The 7,646-nt window shown below is 42.0% G+C and overlaps 1 pseudogene; it reads left to right on the top strand.

The window, feature by feature from the left end:
• Positions 1-3,747: 3,747 nt before the first annotated feature.
• Positions 3,748-7,245, top strand: Fbxw2-ps2 (F-box and WD repeat domain containing 2, pseudogene 2; annotated as a pseudogene).
• Positions 7,246-7,646: the final 401 nt, after the last annotated feature.

Here is a 7,646-nt window from a genome sequence, read left to right as displayed (position 1 = left end):
CCTCAGTATAATATGGTCCTGTCCACTATCAGTCACATTTCAATCCAGTTGTGGTTGCCTTTAATCAAACTCCATTCCACTTTTTGGGTTTGGTCGGTCCACCAAGCGTGCATCCAAAAGACCAGCAATTTGAACTGGAGAGACCAGGCTGAGGTTTCCTTCCCTTTTAGTCTCCATTGCACCCTATGCCTTGCTGGCCAGGATACAGTTATGCTTTGCTTTAGGGATACTCTTGTCTTCCCTGCCCCACATACAAGGAAGATATGGAAGGTAGCCTCCTCTGCCTGGCAATTGCTAATGATGGGTGGTGGGAATTTTAGTATACAGTCAGTGATTCTGTGAGTCATCCTGTCCTACCTAGATGTCCTAGCTGGAAAAGACAAGGACAGGCATTGCAAGAAGAACAAGGAGCATGTCTGGATTTAGAAGTCACGGAGAACAGAGATTGAGGCAAACACCTCCTTCAGCCCGAATTTTATGCCAGATGTGTCTCTATTCTGTAGAATATCTGACTGTCACTAGATCCTGATTACACACATCATCCTAGGCAAAAAGTCTCCCAGGTGTGGATGTGTTAGTGTAGAAGATATATTACACCTGACCCCTTGGATTACAAAGTCTAAGTATCTACTATCTTCCTGTAGATAAAAAGTTTACCAATTACTATCCCCAAATCCATCATCCCCTTTAAAAAGTAAACTTTAAAATTGCTTCTGAAAATGGTCCCCATGTCCCGCTGAGTTCCAGCACCCCACCTGGTACAATCGCTATGAAACAAGTATGGGACAGAGTCCATCCCAGGATGCTGCTTTCTTTTTCATTTTCAATGGATCCCAGGAGAACAGCGCCAAGCCTATAGAGTCTGCATCCTTGTTTCCCGAAGCCCTGATTGAGACACAGTCTTAAAAAATGAAGTGGTAAGTAATACAGACATTTTATGTGTAGTTATTAGCATTTGCCAAAAGTACTTTTCTCTGGATTTGTTTGGAACCATGAGCGGAACGACCCAGAAAAGTGAATCATGACAATAACCTGTCCCAAGGTGCTCCTGCCTTCTGTCTTTCAGTGGCTTCTCATTTATTAGAGGCACAGATTTACCCTGTGTGTTCAATTTCCTTGCTTCCCTCCATTCTTAGGAAATGTACTGGTGGAAGACTCTGGGCTTAGTTTAAAGCCTACATTTCCTTGCTGGGGTATGCATATGTGAGGGCGTGAAGCAGAGTGGCAAAAAGGCTAGATTCTTGGCTGCTTCATTATGTAACATTGGTTCTCTTTCTTAATTCTCTGGTTTTCTTCCTCATTACTCAGTATATCTCATGGAACTCTAAAAGCAAGAGCTTTGTCTAGCGTTTCTGTGTAAGGTCAGAGTTTCTCAGATGAATTAAGTTGTCTCAGAGGTCAGAAGGTCAGAAAAGAAGGTTACAAAAATAAAGTACAGGAAGGACAGGCAGAGGAAATGGGCCACTACTGCAGACTTAAGTATATTTTGGTCCATGCTAGGACCCAGGGACCACACCATCTGGACTGGAATTGAAGAAGCAGAGTTGATAGAATGAACTAAATTTCATGATTAAGGTGATGAAGTATGAACTTTAGGATCTAAAGATCACCCCACTTGTAGAAATAAAATCCAGAGACCTGAAAATAGAAAGGCTAAGTCGTGGCCTGACATGACTCAGGGAGTAACATGACTGTTGGTTATCCTGACCATGGCTGTCTTCAATTCTAAGGATTCACAAGATGGAAAGAAAGAATAATCTTAAGCAAGTTGTCATCTGCCCTCCATAGCTATGCTGTGTCCAGAGTGCACACATATACATACTTTGAATGAATGAATGCATAGAGAAAGGTTATCATACATTGTTGTCTAATTGATAGAAATGAAAGCTACTGATTAGTTTTGCATATTTTAAGAATCTTCAATATATGAACTATAATATCTAGTCACAATTAAGTTACTAATTGTAGATAGATTCATAGCAATATGAAATTTTTAGAGGTTAACTATAAATGGCAAATCAATCATGTTTTATAGCTTAGTCATAGAACAAACAATTGTAACAGTTCGTCCAGTTAGCATGAAGCAAGGATCAACATCCGTGTGTCTTTATAATCCAGGGATGTGTATTTATGTATGCATGTGTGTCTCTATTTGTTTAACTATCATTGCCATGTTAATATTAACTAAGAATGGCAAGTGGTCAGAAACACAGGGTTTGTTTTCCACTTGTCACAACTCTTGTTCTGTGACATCTTAGGTAACGTTTGTAGCCTCACTGATCTTCTGCTTCAAGCAGGTAATCCTTGCTCTACTCAGCAAAGTTTTAAGAAATAGAGGCAGGTCTTTTTGTGGAGTCCCATAATTAGGAGAAGGTCTTGTTGAGTCCCTATCCCTGCTGAGTCCCTCAGTACTCCCCCAAACTCTTTCACAAGACACTCTGAGCTCCATCTCATGTGTGACTGTGGGTCCCTAAATCTGTTTCCATTGGCTGCTTGGTGGAAGCTCTCAGAGGGCAGTTGGGCTAGGCTCTTGTCTTCAAGCAAAACAGAGTATTATTAATAGTGTCAAGAATGTGTTCTTACCCACGGGATGGGTCCTAGAATGCGCCAGTCATTGGTTGGCCATTCCTTCAGGCTCCCAACATCTTTACCTCTACATTTCTTATAGGCAGGATACAGTTTACGTCAAAGGTTCTGTGAATGGGTTGGTGTTCTAATCTCTCCCCTGGTAGCCCTGCCTGGCTACAAGAGGTGGCCACTTCATACTACATATAACCCACTCCTAGGAGTCTCAGCTAGACTCACGCTCATAGATTCCCTGGAGACTTCAATATCCTAAGTCTCTGCTACATCCTAGAGATACCTTCCCTCTCCCCATATCTACTGCTAATTTCCATTCCCCCGGGCTCTCCCTATAGCTGCTCACCCACCCACATTGCTCTCTCCATTCCCTCTCACATTCTGTTCTTCCCTCTATCTACCTCTGATGACTATACTATTTTACCTTCTAAGTGAGATTCAAGCATCCTCTCTTGTCTCCTCCTTGTTATTTACCTTCTTTGTATCTGTAGAGTATAGTGTGGGTAGCCTGTACTTTATGGCTCATATCCACTTATAAATGAATACATACCATGCATGTTGTTTGGGTCTGGGTTACTTGACCCAGAATATTTTCTAGTTCCATCCATTTTCCTGCAGATTTAATGATGCCTTTCTTTTTAATAGCTGAGTAGTATTCCATTGTGTAAATGAACCACATCCTCTTTATCCATTCTTCAGTTGAGGAGCATCTAGAATTTTTCCAGTTTTTGGCTATTACCAATAAACCTTCCATGAGCATTGTTGAACAAGAGTTCTTGTGAGATAGAGGAGAATGACCTGGGTATATCCCAAGGAGTTGTATAGCTGGTTTTCAAGAGAGAACTATACCCAGTTTTTTGAGAACCTGCCAAATTGATTTCCAGAGAGGTTTTACAAGTTCACATTCCCACCAGCAATGGAGGCATGTTCTCCTTGCTCTACATCCTCAAGCTGTAGCTTAAGATTTTGATTTAGCCATTCTGAGGGGTATAAGATGGAGTCTTATGGTACACTCAGAGGATCGACCACAGCTCCAGGTGACAGGGCTGCGGAGCGGACCTGGCCCCTGCAAAACTCTGGCGGCCAAGCGCGTGCCTAGTTGGCATGAGCCTGCCACAAGGTCCCAAGTCCCAGGGTACTCACATGAATAAATATTTCCATAAACATATGGAGACAAAGAACTTTGAGACATGGCGTGATAACATTTCTATTTCATCTCTTTCTCTGACTGACTCGCAGACAATTAAAACTCTTGATCACCTAATTAGTCTGAGTGGAGTTTTCTAGCTCAGGTCTCTCTCCCATAACTTGGAGACTCTCCTCTAGTGGGACTTCCTCAAACTCCTTCCCTGCATCTCAGTTTTTATTTGATAAAATGGCTTGATCCTCAGACTACTCACATGCTACCTGGTCTCTAAGCAGTGGAATAAGATGTTAAGTGCCTGTGCGGAGGTGTGGCAAACTGCATGTAAAAATGGAGGGTGGCAGATAGACGATTCTGCTCAGGATGCATTATACTAGAAGGTTTACTTGAAAGTTATTTTGAAGATGAAGCAAAAGGAGGACCATGAAGCCTTTGAGACCTCATCATTAGTTGGACATAGTGCTGGAGTGCATACACTTTACTACAAAGATGGGTTCAGGGTCAGATGGCTTGTCAGCAAAGCTGTGGGATGTAAGCACAGCGCAGTGTGTTTACAGCATCCAGATCCATACTTGTGCAGCGGTAAAGTTCAATGAACAGCTGTGACAGGCTCCTTTGATAGCACTATGGCCTGCTGGGAATGGAGTTCCGGAGCCAGGACCCAGCACTTCCGGGGTCATATGGGTGCGGTGTTCAGTGCGGACTACAGTGATGAACTGGATATTTTGGTAAGTGGTTCTGCAGACTTCGTTATGAAAGTATGGGCTTTGACTGATGGGACATACCTGAACACACTCCTTGGGCATACTGAATGAGTTACCAAGGTGGTCTTGCAGAAGTGCCAAGTCAAGTCTCCTTGCACAGCCGTGGAGACTACATCCTCATAAGTGCAGACAAATATGAGATTGAGATTTGGCCAATTGGGAGAGAAGTCAACTGTAAGTGCTTAACGGGACTGTCTATCTCCAAGGATAGAAGTATCTGCTTACAGTCAAGACTTCACTTTGATGGAAAATACATTGTATGTAGTTCAGCCCTGGGTTTGTATCAGTGGGACTTTGCTAGTTATGATATTCTCGGGGTCATCAAGACACCCAAGGTAGCAAACTTGGCCTTCCTTGGCTTTGGAGATGTCTTCACTCTACTTCGCCACTGCCTATACATCATGGACTTGAGGACAGGGAGCTCATTAACCACTGGCCACTGCCAGAGGACAGAAAATCAGAGAAGCTCCAGCTTCCTGGCAGGAGAAGCATCCTGGCTGAATGGACTGGATGAACGCAATGACATGGGCTTGGTGTTTGCCACCAGCATGCTTGACCACAGTGTTCACCTGGTCTTAAGGAGCATGGCTGACAGGAAGAGCTACCACCACTGACTGACTTTGGGTGCCAGGGCTGTGGGTTTTGGATGCAACATCTATGGCAGCCAACTGCATGAACCAAAGTTGTTACCTAAAGGTATCATCACACAGTGCACAATCATTTATCTGTCTGCCAGGGGTCAGGGATCAGGTAGGGAGGGCTTGTTTTACTGATACACACTGCAGCATGCTAATGGGATACACCATTGACTTCATTTGTACTTAGTTGTTTGGTCAGTATAAGAGGCTGCATTTTTGGGAAAAAAATGGAGTCTCGGAGTCATCTTGATTCACATTTCCCTTACAACTAAGGATATTTAACATTTCTTTACATTTATTTTGACCATTCTGATTCCTCTGTTGAGAATTCTCTCTATACTGGACTCTTGGGAGCTCCCAGAACTGAATCATTCATGGGCTGGACCTAGGCCTCTTCCATATACGTAGCATATTTGTAGCTTCATCTTCACTCTAATCTTCCAAAATCTTGAGCAGGGACTGTACTGACTCTGTTGCCTGCCTATGAATCCTGTTTTCCTAACTGGGATGCCTTCTCTGGCCTCAGTGGAAGAGGACTGCCTGGTCTGGTCTGAGTGAAAGAAAATGCATCTACCCCTTGAAACACCTGAGGCCCCAGGGAGTGTGGAGGCCTAGTGAGGGAGGTTGGGGGCCGGGGAAATCCTCTTTGAGATGGGAAAGGAGGAATGGGATGAGGAACTGTCAGAGGGCAGACCAGGAGGGGAATAACGACTGGACTGTAAAGAAAGAATAGAAAATATCTGTAGTAAGCATTATGCAAGAAGTCAGAAAGAAAAAAAATGGGCCCACTTCAGTTTTACGATCTAGTCTGATTTGATACAACAATCTCCATCTTCCTTCAGCAGAGAATTGATGTCCTGCTTCTTGGGATTTCTGACACTGAGAAGAGAGCAAAAGACAGCAGAGGTCTAACATTTTCTTTCACCTGTCTCAGAGACCACTGAACCTCAAAGTCTACCCTGGACTCCCAGACAACACCACTGCCTTGATTGAATGACACAGTAACCTGTCAGTTACCACATTAAAGTGAGAGAAAAGGGAAATTCATACGCCTCCAAAGACATTAGTATTTATGCTAAATAGTCCTCATAAAAGACCTAATATGGGGCATAAGTGATTTCTCAACAACTAAGAATGTCTGATATCAGTTCCTAGCATCCATAGAGGACTCACAACTGTTACTCAAGATCCTGGTTATCTGATACTCCCTTCTGACATACACAGATACATGCACTCGTGTGCACATAGGCACACACATGCCCAGGAAGGGAAGCTCAATGGCTAAAATCTCTCATGCCCTATCTAGGTACCTCATTAACATGGAGAAGTCCATGTTTTTATGAACTACTGGTTGGCATTGTCCTTTCAATGAGGTATCATAGTTATATGTTCTAGGACAGGTAGAGCCTGGACAGGAGTTGGTTCAAAGCCTGCCATCCTCAATCATTATGGTTTTTGAACTTGCTTTAACCTTACCAGTTCTGTCTGTGGCATGGTTCACTTGCCCCACTTGCATGCACATGCACACACACACCCACACCCAGAGAAAGAAAGAGAGAGAGAGAGAGAGGGAGAACGTATGCATACACAAAGTCATTTTAGAAGAAGACTTACTTTTCTTAATAATTTCAGAGTGGGGTGTGATTTCCATTTTTCATGTGTTAATGGTGTTTTTGTGTCCCTAGTTTGGAGAATGAAAGAAATCCCACTGCCTGAGCTCAAAGAGAAATTCAACTAGTAACTATTCTTAAGTATCTGTTGCAGACTTTGAATCTGTTATGTCTTAGACTTTCAAAGTTAAAGAGGCAAATGTCTTTCTTTCAAGTTATAACATTTTTCAATGGAGAGTGGGCATGGCTTAGGAATATGAAGCCTTACCATGAAAAGTATTATACTGAATGGCTTCGCCACAGGCTACGTTATTAGGTAAGGTACTTTTCCATTCTTAACTCCAGTTTTCTCAAGGAGTTGATAAAATGTAGATAATGTTATTTCTTACATTAATGGTACTTGGGTGTAATGATAATGTGTGTATGTGTGTGTGTGTGTGTGCATGTGTCTATATAATGAAAATATATATTTATCTTATATGCCAATTTGACAGCTCTCCCATTGTAGAAACAGGATAAAATTAACTATTATTATTTCCTTATCACCATTATTACTATTATAGTGACATCAAGTAAAATTTGTTTTACATTATTAGAACAAATATGTTCAAAGAAATATATAAATAAATTATGAAATTTTCACTTCTCATAAAGAGAGTTATTTTAAAATTAACCAAAAAAATTCACATCGTGTTCCAGTAAGGTTAGAAAATTTAACTCCTGTCATGTGAACTAGCTTAAGATTTCCAACAGCTTTCATATCATTTCCACAATGGCAAATAGGAAAATTCAACTGTTTTTCTGTGGATACAGCTACTTAGGGATAGGCTTAATTTCAAGCCCATAATGACTCATGAAGTATGTGTACTAAGTACTTTTTAAATTGGAACCCAAAGAATTGGGGTATTGG

This window comes from Rattus norvegicus, chromosome 6 (genome assembly GCF_036323735.1).
Source record: "Rattus norvegicus strain BN/NHsdMcwi chromosome 6, GRCr8, whole genome shotgun sequence".
NCBI lineage: Eukaryota > Metazoa > Chordata > Mammalia > Rodentia > Muridae > Rattus > Rattus norvegicus.
Note: the sequence above shows the minus strand (reverse complement) of the source record. Positions and strands in the feature narration are given on the sequence as shown.